Here is a 13,665-nt window from a genome sequence, read left to right as displayed (position 1 = left end):
GTATTTTTGTCTTATAAACTGAGCGGACTTGTGTGAAGTGCCTTTGTCCAATCTTAGGACAATGCCTTACTTTTTCAGTAACTTATATGATCTTTGTTTAAGCATGTAATTTGCCAATCTGAGGGTAAAACTGTACCACTTCCACCCTGACATTCCCCATGGACCAATTGATGTTTTTACTGATTCTGCGCCCCTTAGTTCTAATAATCATGACTTTACTCTTAGATATGTTAATTTTAGACAGTGTTCTTTCGCATATTTCTCCAACACACAGAGGTGCCTATGGAGGCCTATCGGGGTTAAGTCCAGCAAAATAACATTGTCAGCATAAAGAAGACAATCAACAATTATCAAACCTAATTTAAATGGATCCCCCTTTGTCTGGCCAACTCTACGAGGCAAATCATGAGTGTAGAGTGAGGAAAGAAGAGGCACAAGCAGGCCCCTCTGCTTTAGACCATTATGCATCGCCACTTCATGGGACAAACCCTGGTTCCCTCCCATCAGGACCTGGGTCCAAGTAGAAGAGTTCAAGGCAATTATTAACCATCCGAAGATGATCAGGAATCCCAAGCGCAGGCAATTTTGTCCACAACATCCCTCGGTCAACCCTGTTGAATGCTGCGGAGAAATCAATAAAGGCAGAATACATGGGCCTTTCCCTAGCCAAGGGATACTTTTGATCAGGGTTTGGAGGGCTGTGATATCATCAAGGGTATCACAATTCTTACCAAAGCCAGCCTGCTCAGCTGGTATGAGCTTACTGTCGAACGCCCATTCCTGAAGGTGACATACTTTACTTTTGACACATAACTTGCTTGATTCATTTTATGTATCTCCCCATAAGATGTTTTGACACTGAATATAAAACAACTTTTTTGCATTTAATTCATTTCCTCCGTGCTTCTTTTTCCTTCCATTTCCTGCTTGATAAGTTCTAGCTTTTAAGTGTGAAATCAAACTTGATTCATTGGAGGATGATATTTATGTACTACTCCTAATTATTATTGACTGTCACTCTCAAGCAAATCCCTTGTAGCACACACTGACCTTAAACGTTTGTTGCCCAAACCTACAAGGGTATATTGGGTTCCCCTGTTCATTCCTTATGAATCAATGAAAGCGTGGAATCGACGAAAATATCATGGTATTTTCCTGTGGGATGAATATATTTACAACCAAACGAGATGATGACAGCCCTCCATTCTCATGAGACAAAGCCAACTTTAAGCACAGGCAAAGATTAGAGGGGTGAACAAATACCTTTGGATTCCAATTTATATCATTGCTAATAGGTATAAAGCAGCATTTATTTTATTTATTTATTTATTTGGTGTTTTCTATAGTGCGAACATGACCCAAAGTAGAGAATTAGAGCGCTTTACATGAGCGTTTCAACAAACCGAGACATTAAAGAAAAAACGGTCATTACTGTTTTACGACATTACACTTCATGATAGCATATAAACACTAACCCTGGGCGCAAAACTACGCTCCGCCCACGGAGTGTACATAGTGTTGCCTACTTTGCTTTTTGCAAAGTAGGCATAGTAGGCATCTCTACGCAAGCTCCGTGGACGGAGCAAAGTTGCCCGCCACCCGCCTCCATCCCGCCCTCTTCTACATACCTAATTTCAGGTAACAAGTCAGTATGGGAGGCCGCGCATGCCCATTTGGATGGGAGAAGTCGGCGCGAAATAGAAGAGGGAGCCCCGAGACGCAGTGGACCAGGTAAGTGCCTTTAATTTACTTTTACTGACTTGTTTCCTGAAATTAGGTATGTAGAAGAGGGCGGGAGGGAGGCGGACGGCGCGTAGTGGGGCTACGCGAAGTGTGTGAGTGGGCGTAGCATCATGCCCACTTCACGCAGCTTCGCGTAGCCCCACTACGCATACTACGCCCACCCTTAATAAACATATATACAGTCAATAGTTAAATTACCATAACACAGCTTAAGAACAAGGATAACCGTATGTACAATCCCCAATGTTAGCGGTACCTTGAACACAAATGAACAGTTTATAGACACAACTTCTGCTATTTGGCCTTATGGGAGAAATTTACTCATATAATACGATTTTGCTTCCTTTTTGAATGTTGCGATGGATGTAATTCTTCTAATGTTTGGGGGGAGTGTGTTCCAAATTCTCTGTGCTGCCCCTGAGAATGCGCAATCATAATTCTTTTTCTTGCAGAAGCAAGCCGGTTTCAGTAGTAAGTATGTTTTGCTCCTGGAGGATCGGTTCCCTCCCGAAAGCGTGAGTTTCTGTGCAAGGTAAACTGGAGTTTTGTGTTGTATTGCTTTATGAGTGATGCATGCTAACTTGAATTGAATTCTTGCTTCGAAAAGCAGCCAGTTTAGTATTTTCAGGTGAGGGTAGATATAGTCGAACTTTTGGAGCCCGCTATCAGTCTTGTGGCTGCATTAAGACATGCTTTCAATGGGACTGTTGAGATCTTGGGGAGCCCAGCCAAGGTAGTGCACCCATATTCGATCCTTGAGATGACCAGGACCTGAACTGCTGTTTTAAGATCTGGTTTATTTAGGAATGGTTTTAGTTTTCGCAAGTAGCTTAAGTGGAACCGGGCGTTTTTTGCCATTGTATTGATATGTGCTAAAATGTTCAGGTTTTTATCTAGAGTAATTCCCAGTGATTTGGTGGAGTCGACAATCTTTGGAGTACATTTTAGAGCAGTGATAAGGTTGACCCATTCTGCTGTCTTTAGTTTGCTTTTCTGGGGTGTAATCAGTAGGAATTCGGTTTTCTGAGGGTTTAGCTTCAGTTCATTCTTGGTTAGCCATTGGAGGGTTCTCGATAGTGCATGGTTCATGGTATTTATCTCTTCTGCTGATGCGACCTTGATGTACAGCTGAGTGTCATCCGCATACACATGGAAAGCGATGTTTGCTTTTTGTAATATTTCCGTGAGTGGTTCAACGTATAAATTGAATAACGCAGGCGAAAGCGTTGACCCTTGTGGAACTCCGATTGTATTACTGGTTGGGCCTGAAAGGGTTTGGTTGACAATGAATTTTTGTGATCTGTTCTCTTTTTTTTTTTTTTTTTTTTTTTTAAAACCTTTATTGAATTATTGAAAGCAATACAAGCGCAGGCCTACAACCACCGGGGCCGGCCGCAAACTCAGGAAATATAAACAGAAGCATTACAGAAGTTTACGGCTCAAGTAGTAATCATGGAGGACCATAACATTTGTTTGTAGGCGCCACAAAGCACAAGGATGAAAGAGGTTTCATTTTTAAGGTATAGTAATGAAGAAGCAGCTGTGTCTATATCATCGAAGGCATCACACTGTACAACAACCAAAAAGAGACAGGAGGGGCATATCCCTCCATGCAATCGGGAATCGGTGATGAGCAATACCGCCTAAAACCCACTACGACCGCTGAAGGCAGGCCAGGAGTAAGACAAATATTAGCAAGCAAGTTAAATAAAACATCATCCGAAAACATACTCTGCTGAAGCAAGGAGTTAGAGGCAAGTGCAGATGCCCGACAGAGAAAAGGATATAAGCAGAAGACACAGCCAGCCCTGCGAAGAAGGAAAAAGAAAGGGATCATAGAACATAACAAACTAAAATAACAAAACCCTACCAACACCCGCCACCCTACATCACCGTAATGGCTATGACCTACCCCATTAACAGCGCGCCTGTCGCCCCAGAACCACCCCAAGAATAATAAAAGTAAGAGAAAAGAAAAGGGAAGAAGAGGAAGCGGAAGAGAACAGCGGAACACACCCCGGTCTCTGCAAACCCCCGCCATTAGACGATCGTATCAGGTCCTTCAATTGACAAACATATACCGAAAATCAGCAAGTAACACAATAACAGTGGGAGAGGTGGGAGTGAAGCATACGAATCAGGATAAACTTCAGCACAAGCATGTTCACAACGAATCATCGCCCCATCTCTCCTAACTGAATAAACAGCAGGTACCACAAAAGACAATAACATCAAAAAGAAGAAAAAGGAAAAAGGGCCTTAGAACGAATGAGGAAACAGAGAAGAAAAAAGGAAAAAAAAAAAACACCCTGCACCTCTGCAGAGGGCCATGGCCTACCCCCCCCAGCAGCGTGCCTGTCGCCCTAAATTGGAGACCCGAAATATAGCAAGAAGAGAGTAGAGAAAGCAGAGGAGGAGAAGAAATCAGGATATGAGCTTCCAGTCGCCCACCCTCGAGCCGAGACCCTCAAATCAATACAGAGCCAACATTCGATTCAGTCATTGTGCAGCCTGTCCCGCGCAGGCACCAGCCATCTGCCCACCAGTACGTGAAAGAACATCCTCAGCCCTGCCCCATGCGATCGATTGTGGCAGCGGAGTCCAGCCGGCCAGCCGCCATATTGGATACAGTGGGTGAATGGGGAGTCCATGGTAATCCGTCGGGCTGCCCACCAAAGCCAGCCAAAAGCAACAATGTACGATCAGAGACCCTTCGGGGAAGTTCAAAGCGCAACAATATGTCACCAAAGTGTGTTAACCAGCCCGTTAGTATGAGTTCCAGGAAAGGAGGGGGAATCACCCCGTCAGTCCACGGCTGGAGAGCCGGACGCAGCGTCCGGGATCGAGTCACCACATACAACGCCAGACCACCATCACCGGACCATTCCTCATCGGCAGTAATCAGTCCTGTGGCTGGCACGAGAACTCGGTCCTCCAAAGTCCCCACATCCACCAGGGAAGGCATCGCACCGCGTCTGGGTGCAGGGTGTGGCGCAGTGCCCCGCGAGCGAGGAAAAGCACAAGCAGCGCAGGACACAGTGGGAGAAACGGCATCCAGCCTACTCCCCAGATCCTTAGCACAACAATTCAGGGCAATGCGCAAAGCACCTAGAGCAACAAAGACATCGCCGAGACCCAGCGGTGCTCCAGATACAGAGGATCCAGCACTACTCCCAACATGAGGCTCCTCTGCAGATCGGGACTCACGTGCCTGAACGCTATGCTCACATGCGTCCAACCGGTCTCCACGCCGCCACTCACCGGAATAAAATTGGACCGGGACCTCGGTACCATCGGGCTCCATAGTGTCACAATTAGTGGCGTGAACTCGGGTTTAGCAGTCGCCAGTCCCGCAACCGGAATCCAGAGCCCTCAGCAGCAGGCGCCGATCATGTGATGGTCAAGACGTCGCCAAAAGGAGCCTCGGGAGAACAAAGGAACTGTCCGGATGGCGCAGGGACGGTGCATTAAATACAACGTAGTCCTCCGGATCCGCGATGTCCCACAATATCATGACACCTCCGGGTGGGCTGGATGGCCGCAGCAAGGGACATGCAGAACAGAGGGATCACTCAGTCAGGCCGACTCCTCCCCAACACAGATGGCCGTTGTTATTCCATTAGGGGCCGGCCGTCCCCCACACTCAATGTCCCGGTCTCATGGACACGAAGGGCCGGAGATTAGGCGAGGACGATTCGTCGGTTTCCCAGCTAGTAGCGCTCCCGGGAACACGCCAGCGAGGGCAGCATCATTTCTCCCACAACAGGACACGGCTCGGAGTCAGGATAAACAACAGGATTTATGCACAAAGCAGGAAGGTCGGCGGAGCTGAAAGGCTAAGCGGCCATCATGGTCGCCGGCTTGGCTCCTCCCTCTCTGTTCTCTTTTTTAATTTTTTTTATTTTATTGGTCAACTGGAGATTAGTACAAAAGCATTCAACATTATGTACAAAAGACATAAGAAAAGGAAAAGAAACAGAAGTCATTTGGAATATATTTACATCCTCCAACCTAAATCAGTTTAACACAATACTTTAGTCGATCAAAAATAATGACCCCCAAATTGTCATAAACTTTACCATTGACTTAGGGCCTCTTACTGTAGCCAACGCCTGCTCCATATCGTAGAGTTGTCTCACCAACCGCCACCAATCCATAACAGATGGTGGTTTTGGTGAGATCCATTCTCTGGCTATAGTTAATCTACCCAAAACTAACAGTATAGAAAATAAGCTATTATTTTTAGAATGCTCGGGGCTATAACCCATCATGACCTGCCTAAGTGGTAAAGAAGCCCCTATCCCCAACTTCTGATATAAGACCCTCCGTACATCTAACCAAAAAGTATCCAGTTCTGGGCAAGTTACAAATATATGTGTTATATCAGCAGCATATAATTTACACCTGGGGCATCTTAAACGTTGCTGATCGTAATATTATCTTTAGACCATCTAGCTAATCTTTCCGGAGTATAATACAGGAGACATAAAAACGATGTTGTTGCAGTCGTAGATTCATAGAATGAACCGCCTTATCTTTTATGCTAAAGTCTTTTGAAATAAGTTCTGCCGTTATAGGCTCCCCTAACACATTGCTCCATTGTTCCGCTAGTCTACCAGCTTCCTCTATTCTATGACTATTTAGCCACTTGTAGACCCTACTAATCAATTTATTCAATTCTCCTGCAATTAAAAAAACCCATACCTCCGAATCCGTTGTATTCAGCAGTTTTATGTCTCTTAAGAAATAATCCTGTATCTGATCATATTTAAACCACATATAATCAGGCAGCCTATATACAACCTGCAGTTTCTCAAAAGACATAAAACCATTATAATCGTATAAGTACCCCAGGCTTTTAACCCCACACCTGTCCCAGCTGTTACCCATTGCATCCTGAAATATTTTTGGCAAGCCTGGATTATGCCATAGTGGATAGTTATCATGATACACAGATATATTATTTTTAGTATCATAATAGCATGCCAAATGGATACGTTATCCCGAATAGTCTTAAATTAGACTCTTTTAAAATAGTTTGGGTCAGTTATCCTATACAGAAACATATTGACCTCATCAGTTAAAGCAAACTCATGGCAAAAAAGAATATTCTCAGGGTTAATAAGGCTCCGAAAACGAATAAAGCAAGCGGCCTAAAAGTACAATCTAAAGTCTGGATATTCCAAACCCCCTTGTGTAAAAGGTCATTTCAATCGTTTTATCTCTCGTCGCGCTTTCTTGTATCCCGATATAAAACTACTTATTATACCGTCTAATCGTTTGAAAAATAAATTCAGGATACGCAATAGAAAAGCACGAAATACCTTCATTTTTATTATATTAATTCTACCAATAATTCCTATAGGTAGTTTGTGCCATTTTTTCAGGGATTTACCTGTTTTTTTCAGTAGTTCATCGTAATCCAAAGAGAAAATTCTACCTACTTGCGCAGTTATTGTTATACCAAGGTATGTAGACACAGAGCAGACTCCCGATATAAAATCTGTTGGTTCATAATTTAACAAAACTTGAGTCTAGTTTTCGTTTAGCTTGTAGCCTGCTACTAGGCCAAACTCGCGGGCAATTTCAGTTATCGCTATTAGCGCGTCTGCTGGCTTTGTTGAGAAAACCGCTACATCGTCTGCATAGGTGATGACTTTAAGCGATTTAGTTCCCACCTCAAAAGCACTTATACATGGATTATTTAAAAGGACTTGTATAAACGGCTCTATATACAAAGCAAATAATAAGGGTGAAAGGGGACAGCCCTGTCGAGTGCCACATAATATGGGGATCATAGATGATTGCAACCCTAAATATGCAAGTTCAGCACAAGGTTTATCATATAGAGTGAGTACCAGCTTTTTAAATTGGCCCTTAATCCCAACAACTGATAGTGTTGCCCATAAAAACTTCCACCCCACTCGGTCAAACGCCTTCTCTGCGTCTAATAATATCATACCGAGTGGGGTGGTTGTAGTCTCTACCACATCAAAAGCAGTCACTGCCAGATTAACTTGTGCTGTTGTGTCTCGCCCTTGGATAAACCTGAGCTGATGGCAGGAAACTAGATTGGGCATTAGAGGGGATAACCGATTAGCATGAATTTTCGCATATACTTTTACGTCTGCGTTTAAAAGAGAAATCGGCTGGTATTAATTGTGGGTTTCTAAATGACCCGCACTCCTCCGTTGGTTTGTGCTTTTAAAAAAAAAAATGATTATTTTACTCTTGTTCCAAGAGTCCGGAATTTTACCATTAATGCCAATAAATTATATAACCTTGCTAAAAGGCTCCAGCATGACATTTTTAAAGATCTTATAGAATTCCAAGGGGATTGCGTCCTCCCCAACTGCCTTACCAGAAGGCAGCCCACTGATTGCCCTCTCCAATTCTTCCACTGAGATACTTTCATCTAATAAATCCAAAGTCTCCTTCTCCATACTTTTTCAACAATTTTTTTGAATGTAGCTGAAAATATCCTCTTGCTGAGGATCAGATAGAGAAGTATAAAGTGTTTTATAGTACGAATCAAACTGATCTAATATCTGCTTTTGTTGTTTATACAAAATACCATCTCTTCCCTTAATTGCCTTAATGTGAGCCTTAGCCCTATCATCTGCGACCTTATAAGCGAGAATCTTACCTATTGTTTCACCAAACTCATATTGCGATCTACGATATTTATTAAAGTTTACCATAATTTTCTCTATAAATTTGCTTTTAAGCTTTGACCCAAGATCTATTAAAGAGGATACCACTTCTTCCAGTTTTTCAAGACCCCTAGCCCCTTTCATTGCTACTTCTGCATGTTGGTCTTTGTGATCTGTTCTCAAGAAAGGAGCTGAACCAATTAAGGACTGTACCCTCTAGTCCCATTCTGTGTTTCAGTCGATCTAGAATTTTGGCATGGTTTACCTTGTCGAAAGCTGACGACAGGTCCAGCAGGATTAAGAGGCAGGTTACATTGTGGTCAAGAGCCAGCAATGCGTCATCTACTATGTGCAGAATTGCAGTTTCTGTACTATGGTTTGGTCGAAAGACAGATTGGCAATCATTTAACAGATTGAAATCAGAAATGTGTAGACTCAGTTGTTGTTGTACACATTTTTCCAGGACTTTGGCTAACATGGGAATGTTAGTTACAGGTCTGAAATTGTTTGCATCAGAGGGTTTCTCTGTTGGTTTTTTCAACAGAGGAATGACTTGTCCTGTTTTAAGACAGGCCGGTATTTGTCCTTGTGATAATGAAGCATTTATGACCTTCGTCCAAAATGGGATTAACAGGTGGTTTATGGTGGACCAGCACTTTGCTGGTAGGGGATCGTTATTGTGGTTGTTAGGTTTAGTGGTCAACATGATCTTTGAAATGTCTAATTCACTGACCGGCTTAAATCCTGACCATCTGGCATTGTTTTTGGGTTTAGATAACTGTAGTTGAACCAGTTCCTTATCCCCCGTATCCTACACATTTTCAATGTCTTCTGCTGCTTTTTTTAGTCCCCTCTCCAAAGAGTTAGCTTTTTCTGGAAAGAAGACCAAGAAATTTTCACTCTTTAGGCTATTTTTGGTGATGACTGGTGCTAATTTAGCTGATTTATTAGACTGTTCTTTAAGTAGTTCAAATAGTTTCCTGGGTCTATTTACTGTATTATCCAATTCTTTCCTGAATAAGTCTTTTTTAGATTTAATAATGCTTTTATTGTAAGCTTTCCTAGATTGTCTCAATAGGATTAGGTGGGGCGAGGAAGAATGTGGTCGCCATTTGTGTTCTGATAGTCTCATAGATCTCCTTTCTTCATTGAGGGCATCATTGAAACACGGGTTTTTGACTTTGTCAGAGAACCTTTTCAGTTTTAAAGGCGCTATGTCCTCGATAATGCTTGACATTGTCTTGTTATAGTGTAATGTGAGGTCATTGACGTCAACCATGCTCTTGGGTGGTTGCAAATCTAATTCACAGCGTGCGGCTATGCTTTCCATATTAATTCATCGAGTGTCCCTGGTCCATTTTTTGGGTTTAATAGCTTGTGCAGACGATTTGTTTTTTTTTATAAGGGAATTTCGAATGTGATCATGTGGTGATCGGACCAGTCACAGGGTGTGATTACAATATTCTCTATCGCTTTCTCTTTAACTATGACCCAAACTAAGGTGGAGCCTTTGGAGTGGGTGGGAAGATGAAATCCTTGGACTAACGCTTGCTCAGCCAGGACGGTTTTAAGGATAGTGATTTGACTGACAACCTGATCCTCCCAATGAATATTAAAATCTCCTCTGAAGATATCGTTAGACTGCGTGTTAGAGTTGGTGGTAATGATTTCTATTATCGGTTCTATGAACTTGGTCTTTGTACCGGGGGGGTGGTAGAGTGCATGGAGTTTACAGTTTTGGTTATCTGCTGAACTTAAGGACATACCCATATATTCACAAGACTCGAATGGGTCAGCATGTATTTTTGTGATGAACATGTCTGATCTGTGAATACAGGCGATGCCTCCACCCAGTCGGTCATTTCTGTCCTGTCTCATGATCTGGTAGTTCGGGGGGACTAACAGGTCTAACCATGGTGAAGACGAGTCATTAAGCCATGTTTCAGTTAAGATGGTAAAGTCTATTTCATGGCTTAGTATGAGGTTGGCTATGTCAGCCGTGTGTTTATTTGCTGAACGACAGTTCAGTAGTATACACCGCATGTGTTCCTGATCATTGTTCCTAGGCTGAACAGACTCTTCAGGCATTAATGGCAAATTCTTTAGGTTGTTGGCATTAAGCCTTCTATCTTTGGACTGAGAAGTTCTGTCCACATTCGTTATGATAAATTGGCTGTGATTTTCTCCTGTCTTGTTATGAGAATTAGGAGTAGGTTCATATGAAGACAGAATGGATAATGGCTCACTATTTGTCAGATAGTTGAGTTGAGAATGTGGACGGTAAATTCTGTTTGAAGCTGCCTTAGGGGTGGACCAGTGTTTAACTTGTGTTTCCAGTGAGGTAAACTGAAGGACCTCCATTTTAGCAAGCCATTTCTCTGATAGGCACAGCAGGTTTTTCATATCTCTAATAGCGAATGGCATAGCTTTGTAAGTCTTGCTAGATTGTGAACTGAGATTTATAAAATCCCCATTTATATGTGGGGTTCTGGTTTTTCCCGCGTCAGATCTGTGAAGTATACTAGTGGGTTGTTGTGTAGGTGCTCCTATTGGATGGCAAGTTTTGACTATCTCTGCAGTATCTGTGCGTGTTTTTTTATGCCTAGAATCGGATCCACAGCTCCCTGTGGTGTAACCATGTGTGTCCTTCCCGCTATCATGTTCAACTAGTGATTTTTCCAACCTACTGACTGCTCCCATTAGAGGGTCAAGATCAGAGTTAGGGGTAGGATGAGAGCTAGAGTCGAAGGGTGAATCGGAGGGTGAGGGGACTACTGAGCAATTTTTGTTGATGCCCCTACCTTTCGACTTGCTAGCTTCATGATATAATTGTTGGGGCTCATCGTTCGATGAAGTGCCTTTTAATGACAAGGCAGGATCCGACTGTTGTGGTTCTAAAGTCCTGGTGGTTCCAGTTTTGCTATCACTTGAAGAATTGACTTCCTGGGGTACTATTTGAGGCTCGACACTGGGGTTTATGCTAGCTAGCTTACATGCGCTGTCAATTGCAAAGTCTGCGAATAGTCTGTTGAGAGACACTCTCCCTGCCTATTTCAACCATAGCTGGTAGGTTCCCATGTGGGACTATGGCTTGCGGGTTCATATATGGATTACGTCTTCTTGAGGTGGAACTGCTGATGACCTGTTTTTTTAATATTGAGAAGAATTCTTCAAAGCGTTCCAGATCTTTGTTGGCAGCTTGAATGAGACACAAGCCATTTTTATAACACGTAATATTTAATGTTGCTCACAGATTTCTAGACGGAGTAATGAGCAACTTAGTTCCATAGGGAATATTTTTCGATTCCTAAATTTTTAGTGAGTTACTTAATGTGTTTCTCCATCTGGCCATTCTAGTAGTAAATAAAATACAGTCATTAATAATCGCACCTTTTTTTAAGTTGACAGATGGATCTAGAATTTAAGTTTTCTGGGTTAGCTCTGAGAATGTTTTGTTTAAATGATTTGGAAGAATTTTTGGTCATAATGGTAGGGTAAATTATTGAGTATGAGTTCAAGCCTTCTGGTTTTAGATGGTGCCCTGAGATGTTTTAGATTGGAGAGTTCGGGCCTTATTTTTACTGATATACTCACTTTCCCTAGATTCTTTGGCGGAAATCCGGGCCAGTGAAAAAATAAAAGACCTGTTTTCAGTTATAAACAGAGCTCTCTCTCAACCAAAATGGCTGCCAAGGGAGCATCAGGCTGGAGTGGAGTGAAGTCCTATGTGTCTGTTAGTGGATTAGCTCCCCTGAGAATAGTAGTCCTTTGTTATTATCTACTCTACTAAAATAGCAGTCCTTTGTTAATTTCTGCGCATTGCTCTCTGAGCTGTAGTCCTCTGTTAACTTCTATTCAAAAGACCCACTTGCTGCAGTCCTCAGGTGCTTACTTAGCTCATAAGTCCTATCTCAGTTTTCTTTCTATGCCATTTTGCACGGAGCCTGACTACTTTCCATCAGTTCGAACAGATAGCTCCTCAAAATGGTGGCTGCACCACTTATATTCTAGATACACCACATTCGTGATGGCTTAGTAATTGTCTGCTCCATATTCAGCATTAAATGCTTCTAACTCAAGAGGACAATCCTGCGGATCAATGTGGATTCTGACAGACTGTGAATGCCAGCCTGCTCGGCGCCCTGGATGTTACTGTAGTCTGCTGTTCAAGAAGTTGGAGTCCTCTCTGTAGATGCTGTCATAAACCTCATGTAGCTGCTGTGGTGGAATTGACTGCACTATGGCCCAGATTTACTATAACGTTGTGTTGTGGTTGCTCAACTTTTTTAAGGGACTGCGACACAAAATGTCAGTTGGTATTTCCTAAGCCACTCAATGGCCGATCTCCTTGCGTGGCTTGGTAAAAAAAATGTAAAACAATAACGCCCCTCAAGCTGCGTTGCATTGCACTGCACCTGGGTGGCATTCCATGGGTGGAGTATAGGTGTTCCCAAGCACCCACCTATAGATTTGGGCGCATTTCCAGATTTACTCCAGTTAAAAATACTACACCTTCTCCAGTAAGGCGTAATAACTGGAAATATGCTAATTTCTCCTCTTTACTTTCTTTTCCTATGCGTGATGCATTCTCCATCACAAATAGGAAGTTGAAATTGCATTACAAGATTGTTTTGTGCAGGAAGGTATACCTTTCTGCACAAAAAACAACTTTGCCCCTAATACAGGCTCTCTTGCAGCATGGTACAAGGATGCCTGAGTTGGTGCTTTGAAGCAATTTGAGGGAGCTGAAGAGCACCATATATTAGTAGATCTGGCAATATATGGAGGCATATAGAATTGTCTGCACTGGCACAAGTGGACTGATGGTTTCTTCATTTTCCAGCTGTCTAATGTCAGCTTGGATCTGGTGTAGTATGTGTGTACAAGCAATAGCAGTTTAGGAAATAGCAAAGTGCCCGCCGCACAAAAAAGAGAGCGTCATGTTGATGGGAGTAAACCCACTCATGGTCTTAATGTTCTTTTATCTTTTAACCATTATGTGATTAATGAATCGTGAGAGTGTATGTCCTATCTGGGATGTTGATATAGCACTTTATCGAAAATTTGCACATCTCGCAACATGGGGGTGGGGAGTAACCTATAGACACAAGTCAGCCCATGTTCTAGAATGCCAATATGGCAGTTTCAGGATTGTCAATTTTGGCACTTGTGATCCTAAATTTTAACTCTATGTTGTGTAACCCTCTATAGAACTATGTTCAGCACCAATACCCTCAACCAAATATTTTGAATATTCCTTTATATTATA

General features: G+C 42.6%; 1 protein-coding gene across 1 annotated transcript in view; it reads right to left on the bottom strand.

Annotated features, from left to right (window-relative positions):
* LOC144784923 (vomeronasal type-2 receptor 26-like) overlaps positions 1-13,665 on the bottom strand; it is a 460,853-nt gene that overhangs the window by 49,504 nt on the left and 397,684 nt on the right. The gene's annotated exons all lie outside the window — the stretch shown is intronic.

This window comes from Lissotriton helveticus, chromosome 10 (genome assembly GCF_964261635.1).
Source record: "Lissotriton helveticus chromosome 10, aLisHel1.1, whole genome shotgun sequence".
Taxonomy (NCBI): domain Eukaryota; kingdom Metazoa; phylum Chordata; class Amphibia; order Caudata; family Salamandridae; genus Lissotriton; species Lissotriton helveticus.
This window is presented reverse-complemented; position numbering and strand designations above follow the sequence as displayed.